Consider the following 7,928-nt stretch of genomic DNA (forward strand, 5'->3'; position numbering starts at 1 on the left):
ACCTATCTTGCAAGACAGGTCCTAATGCTATCTTGTCAGAGAGTAAAGCCGTATCCTCTTAAACAATGCAGGCTTATCCCCTTTTAAAAGTGTCACCAGAACCGTAACTTAAATATTGTTGTGCTCCCCTATTTAAAACTGTATCTATATAAAAGTCCCATTTTTTTGACTACCTCATCACGGAATCATTGATAAATACAGTCCACCATAGACGCCGGGTTTACATGGTCTATCACTTCTGTTGTTCCGTGGCTCAGCAGATTGCATTCAACGTCGAAATGAAAACAGCTTGAGATCAGGCATAGGGGCTTTTCACGTTCTCCATTCTCTTTTCTTCCGTGGATTCTGGGAAGGTGATGATGATTGGCTCCTGGACGTCAGTGAAAGCTTTGTCTTCCTGTTGTGTGTCGTCACCCACTGAAGTCTCTCTATCTAAACACTGGTTGACGTCTCGCGGGCCGAGAGGGGTGTTGCATTGTAATGGCCCATCTTCCACCCGACTGCCGCCCCCCCCCCCCTTGCCGAGAGATCTGCTCATGAGGTGCGAAATGTCAAGGCCGTCGTTGTCTCGTCTGGCCACTGTCCGACGTTGACGTAAGGATGAACCGAGAAAGAGAGGGGTGGGGGTGGGTGAGGGACAACGCGTGGGAAGACGGTGATGTCACTGGTCACCGCAAGAAGAGGGGAGATTAACCAGGCACAATGGGTCCCATTGTCCCCCCTATCCTCGCTGCTACTATTTCAATCTGCTAGTTTGAGACCCTTTAAGGAGGTCGCTATTTAACTGTAATTATTGAATAAAAACGCCGTGAAATCTGTTGAGATGTCAAGATTCTGCCACTAGCCGTTGACAGCTTAAAACACAACATCTTTCCCAAGAACCAGAACCAAAGTGTTTGCTGTAGGGTCAAGCACTGACTCCTTGAGTTGCATCCCATGTAAACTACATAACATCATCATATGCTTAAGCCGTCTCCTTATTATTTTTTTTATACCAACTTTGTTGTAGACCTCCCTCTACCTCAACACTACATAGGCCTTAATATGAAAGTTTGTTCCCATAAACATAGCGCAGAAAGCTCATGACAAATCTATACATTTTTGTCTTTCAAAAATTAAACTTATTTTAAATAACTCTTTACAGTTGTAATAGCTACTCTGCGGAGCCGTTGAAAAGGTATAGCTACAGTAAAAAGATAAATGTATTTATTTCTATACTATTATTTTAGTTGGCCAAAGGAATGTATTAGAGAGTGTTTAACTTTATATCATTATATAATTATTATTTAAGAATAATGGGAGGGGTTCAAGGTAAAATTAACAATATATAATCCTGGAACAAATCAAAGGGCGAAGCCGGTGGGTAATGCTAGTATATGTTAAACGCATGGAAAAGGATTATCGTTCTTTGTATAGGCGAAAGTTTAACACATACTAGAGCTAGTGATGGCATTTAAAGATGTAGCTTTATATCTAGACCTTGAATTTGTCCATAAGCATGTTTATTATGGTTTCATAACAACTAAAAGGTCAAATTATTGCTGTTTGTTTGTTTACTTTTGGAAACATTTATATAGTTACGAATAATGTTTTAAATTCTTGTTTAAATGTACTCCTCTACACCTCACCAAATTTTTATATATGAATCCTAGCTCCCTTTCTTCTCCCTTGGGTGGTACCAGCTCCGGTAGCAGGGCCGGACTAAGACATAGGCAAACTAGGCAGCCGCTTATGGCATTGATGGACAAAATTTTTAGTGGGCCAAATACTCAAAGGAAAAAATTTGGCGGGCCATACATTTTTTTTTAATCTAGAAATTCAGTATAAATTTAATGGTATCAAAATCAAACTACTGCGATGCATGAAATCGCAATTTTTTTGATAATAGTTTGTCGTGATTGGGTTCAAAATTAGACCTAATCAGCTATCACAGCTTTTTCTAAGTAGCAATGAAAAGCTGCTTTGAAATGTATGAAGATGCAAACATTGCACAAATTCTCTGAGATTGACATATTAAATTTGGAAAATTCAATTTCGCCTGCAAATTGTCTAACATTATCTTCATAATTACTAAGATATTCCTTCAAATTAGTAATTGGACTTATTTTTGTTGAATTCAAAGTCACTTTTAGTATAATATAAAAGAAATGATTTTTTCCCTGTATCTTTTAACATGTATTATGTTCATTCAACAGAAGAATTGCCAAAAAATGGACAATTTGAGACCAAATCGAATCTTCAAATATTTCATATTCAGTAGAGCCATGAAAGAAATATACATGTTCGTTTTTCAGCTTCCAAACTCTCACGAAAACGTGTCCTGCACTAAGTCATCTTAGTAGAGAGCATTCGAGTATTCAGAGTGCATGGAATTGAGGATCTATATACATTCGAGTATTCAGAGTGCATGGAATTAAGGATCTATATACATTCGAATATTCAGAATGCTTGGAATTAAGGATCTATATACATTCGAGTATTCAGAATGCATGGAATTAAGGATCTATGTACATTCGAATATTCAGAATGCATGGAATTAAGGAACTTTTGAAATTGTCTGCGAGTGAATCAACTGGAACAAATAGTATTTACAAGCCTAACAATTTCATTGAGGACTGGTTATACATTTAGAACAGTTTTAACAGTCACTTGATTGAAGCACGGGTACCAAAATGTTTTGCCAAATAAGTCTTGAATTATACAATTAGAAATTAATATTATTTTTATGTTTAAAAAAGTATTAAAAGCTTGGAATTTTTAATTATAAAAGAATTTTTTATTTCTAATCATTTTTACAAACCGGAGTTGGCCCGCGGGCCGTAGTTTGCTCATCACTTGCCTCCAATAGGACTTTTAAGACATTTTTCAGAGAAAAAACTTCGAAACATGACTCAAATCTCAAGCATAGCAGAAGTCTATGGCTCTATGTGTACTAGCCTGGCTCTGTCTCTATTATGATTCAAGGTTTATTTATTAATGTTTGCTTGTTAGACTACATACGTTACGAGACAATCGTCGCTTTATTTTGGTGAAATGTCGAAACTTGTCTGGTGATTATGAATCGGACTCGAAGACAAGCCTTATTATTATTATTTTTCTATCTTATTTTTTTTTTTTTTTTTTTTTTATTTCATTTGGCGCCACCAAATTCACTTCGTCTAGAGCTAGGCCTCCAATTACTTAAGGCCGGTCCTGCCGGTAGTAACCCAAGAATTCTATATTGTAGATTAAATGAATACAAGATTTTAGAAATAATTAATTTCATTTTTAACGTACAATTAATATTTATAGATCTAGCTGCAAATGCACAGAAATCTGGCTTGAGAAAAAAAAATTGGTGACAGTACACAATATCGAAAACTTGTCTAAAAAGTTGTTTACATTTTTTAAATAGATTACACAACACAGATGGATAGATAGATGTAATATGGTTTTCTAGATTTGTTCATTTAAATGATTAATTCAATTGAATTGATTAGTACTAGCTAGGCTGCTAGGTTTGTAGTTTACATAACGATGAATTATTACAGTACATGTAATCTTATTTTGATCTAGATCTAGACTAGATCTATCTATAATAATAAATAGTTTAAAATAGAGATTAGAGTAGTGAACTTGTGAAGTGTACTCAGACGACTCAGTATATAAGTATATAATGACTATATACTATATTAATTATTATTATAATTATGATAAATTAAATAATTAGATCTATAAAAATATTTTTTTAATAATAATTAATACTATAATAATAATATTATAGGCTTAAATAGGCCTAATATAAATATAGTAGAATTATATAATCTAGTTACTATAATTTAAATTAGTATAATATTTTAATACTAGACTAGAATCTATCTAGATCTATTATCTATAATATTAATATTGTTATATTCCAGTATTATTAGTATTACATATGATTATATGATCTACACTTGAGGAATTATAGATCTAGATTTTATACAGTCTATACTAATATATTAATATTATATAAGATCTAGATCTAATTAAAAAATGATCATAGCAAAACGATGATCGGATAATCATAATAATAATATGGATTGGATTTATTGGATCTCGATCTAGCTCTACCCTAAGTCTATCTAGATTCTAGATGTATACTAGAATAATAGATTATAGATCGAAAGCTGAAATTATGTTAATTAGACTAGTTGAAACTAACTTGAAACAGTCTCTTTGCATTAGAATCTAGATCTAGATAAATGTGCAAACCTAGAGTTAAGTTTACAAAGGAGCAGTATAGTGCTGTCACTGCTGGGTCACTGTATAAAAACGTAAGTTGAAGTCCAAATATAAAAAAAAATTATAACAAAATATTATTTTACTTCTAGTTAGAAATAAAATGCAGTTTGAAAATGAACTCATAATTGTATTACATTTATGATTTACTTTATCTAAATGATTGGGTACGATTTCTTATCTTTACATTTCTAGAGTCTGCATCGCAGGTTTGTTTTTAATCTTTGAGTGGAACTCTGCAGACAAGAAGTCTGTTTTAATTCAAAGTCCGAGTGTAAGGTGTCTGGGATAATTGTTCCAAAATGTCTGGGCTGGTCAACGTTCCCAGTACAGAGATAGCATAGACAGAAAATCCCCCCCCCCTTTTTTTATTAACATAGCCAGGTACTAAAATTTTAGATTGGGCCAACCCAGGGCGTGGGATACCATGCAGAGAAGCAAAGTGTCGACTAGACAAGCTCGGTTTAGTGGTCTACAATAATTGTTTAGTTTTGTTGTTGTTTTCTTTCTCATTTCTCTCTTTCCTTAAAGAAAAAAAATATAATGAAAGCTTTTAGTTTAAGTTAGACATGTTGCCAACTTTACCAGTATAATAAATATATTAGTTGAACACTTTAAAATATTTTAGAGTGTTCTCCCCTCTCATTGATAGTTGACATTTGTTTCAGTTTGTTTTTGTGTTAATTGTTACTAAGTCCATAATGAAATAAGTATCCATCAGCTCATCGCATAGAAGGAATGTTTTATTACTAATATTTTTCTTACGTTACAACAATGTTGGTATTTTGGTATAATACAACAGCAGGAGACTCTGTGCTTAATTTTATTTAATTAGATTTTTTTTTTTAAATATTGTTAACACTTTTAGTTAAATGTACTTTAAAAAAATACATTGATTCCAAATAAAAGACAAACAAAAAGTTCTAGAATCATTCAGTCATATCGTATGGCTATGAAGAAAATATTAAAAACAATATTTGCATATTAAATCATATGTCATGTGGTGTATGTTTTATTATAAACTTGTTACTTCTCAGAAATACTAACTAGCTAAGTAGCAGTACTAATGGCTAAGGGAATTGGGGGGGGGGGGGGGCAATATCTTCTATTATATGATAACTTTTGTCATTCCCGTGTGGTCTTACCAAATGTTTACACAGACATGGACTATAATCGTATTACAGATTTCTAGTAAACACATCTTTTAGCGACCTCACCTGGGCCTTGTCCATATCAACAGACTATAACTTTCTTTACGTCTAGTTCAAATCTGTAGAGCTCTCTTGAGAGAGAGTTAGGGTTTTTACCACATAGCCAAGTGGCGTTAAGGAAGATCGGGTTTATGAATCAGTTGATTGTCTGTCAATGATCTGCTCATAAATAAAGGTTGTCTACCCTTACAGCAGCAAAACTTTCGCCTTTGAAGAACGCCATGAGCATTACATCTTTAAAAAAAGGGGGGGGGAAGATGAAGGAGTAGGGAGGAGAAAGGAGAGAAAAATCCCTTGGCTCAGGCACTGGGCAGATAGGGGTGGCAGTTAACGATCAAAGCGCCCTACGAAAATATAGCTGATGGGTTTAAGTGTTTTACGGTTCCTGGTGTCGAAAGCGAAGGACGGGGGAAAAAATTGGGAGGGGGGGGGAAGAGAGTTTGAAAAAGCCATTCGAGCGAGACGCTAGTGCAGTACCTGATAATGAAGCAAGTGAAGAATGAATAATGGCTTTAAGTCCCAGGAGCAGACATCGCATCACTGGAGAGGGAAAAGGTTCTAACAGAAAAGTCGCACCCCTCTTTTTTGTATTTTCCCCCTTTTTTTTATTTGCGACGCCGTTATCACAGATCTTATTGTGAAATCAAAAAGCTTATAGGCGGGGGTAAATGCTTTTACCATACAGTCACCAAATATGTTCCTCAGTTACTCATACACTTGTTTCTTTCCCCCTTTAAGTCTTTATAGTCATTCGCTTAGATCTATGTTTGGGATATATACTTGGGATATACGCAGTGAGGGCGATTTCCCTTTCAGTAGTAGATAAATTTTAACCTGTCTAACACACTTACATTTACTCGTTCTCTCTTTCTCTCTCTCTCTCTCTCTCTCTCTCTTTCTTTCTTTCTTTCTTTCTCTATCTCTCTCTCTCTCTCTATCTGCCTGTATTTCTATTACTATCTCTTTTTATATCTATCTATCTAGCCATCCATCCATATCTATACATCTATCTCTATCTATCTATCTATCTATCTATCTATCTATCTATCTATCTATCTATCTATCTATCTATCTATCTATCTATCTATCTATCTATCTATCTATCTATTTTCTACCTAGACTCTGTGGAGTCTGTGTTAAAGAGGTCAGAGTTTAACCTGTGAGGGCCTCCCATTGTGATACTTTTGTTCGGGAAACCCTTTGGTCAGTTAGAAAGGTGAAAATTGTTGATGGCTATCTCCAAGACAGACGGGTCAGTGGTCGTTTTGGTGTCCGTGAGTGTAGATGGAGCAAGAGGGTCAGAGACTCAGTGTTAAAGCTAGAGCGTTGTTTGACTGACTGTCCCTTCCTGTGATATGGATCTGCACTCATTCGCCGCCGCGTTCTGTTCACGCCGTCTTAGAGGTAAACGCACGCATCTTTTTATGTCAGGTTCTGTAGTTCTAGGAAAATATATTTAGAAGAGGGAAGAAGCAGAGACTTACCAAAAGGAAGAATGTTCTCTAGAAATCATCCCCAGCACTATTAATCTGAACCGGGGGTCCCGGGTTCGGATCCTGGTGAAGACGGATTTAAAATTTCGGGATCTTTGGGCGCCTCTGAGTCCACCCAGCTCTAATGGATACCTGACATTAGTTGGGGAAAAGTAAAGGCGGTTGGTCGCTGTGCTAACCACATGACACCCTCTTTAACCGTAGGCCACAGAAACAGATGACCTTTACATCATCTGCAATATAGACCACAAGGTCTGAAAGGAAACTTTTTTTTTACTATCAATACGTGTGTGTTTTGTGGAGTAATCATTGTATTAGACCGTGGCATTGTCCTTTATTTATGGCATTGAATGTAGATTTTAAACATTACCTAATGTGAACAAAGTCCCGGGGTTTATTTTAACTCTTTCTCTCCGCAATAATTTCCCATGATCCGATGGAATGATTCATTTGGTCATGTGTAGCTCACTTCCCTGTTAGGGTTAAACGTCTAGAACTTTGTGATCAGAAAATGTTTTATTCGGTCTAGAATTAAAGGGGAATGCATGCTCTTTTTATATAACACAAATTAATGTTTTTAAAAAACAAAAGTTAATTTAATGGGGTGAAATTAACGATGGTATCACCAACTAGGAGAGAAAGAGTTAACTGTCTTTTTCTTGTATTTTATGTTTTTCTTGTCATTGAACTTTTGTCACTACCTTAGTTTTGTGTCATGGGCCAAGTTCATCAATCTGTTCACTTTCTGGTGCTAGTTGTTAAATCTAATCTCTTTTGTTTCTGGCGTTTCTGTCTCTTTCTCTTGTTTTTTTTTTAATGTTTTAATCTTTCTTAATTTTTATACCCTACTCTCTGTATAGCCCTCTCTCTGTATAGCCCTCTCTCTGTATACCACTCTCTCTGTATAGCCCTCTCTCTGTATAGCCCTCTCTCTGTATAGCCCTCTCTCTGTATACCACTCTCT

Source organism: Biomphalaria glabrata, chromosome 8 (assembly GCF_947242115.1).
Source record: "Biomphalaria glabrata chromosome 8, xgBioGlab47.1, whole genome shotgun sequence".
Taxonomy (NCBI): Eukaryota; Metazoa; Mollusca; class Gastropoda; family Planorbidae; genus Biomphalaria; species Biomphalaria glabrata.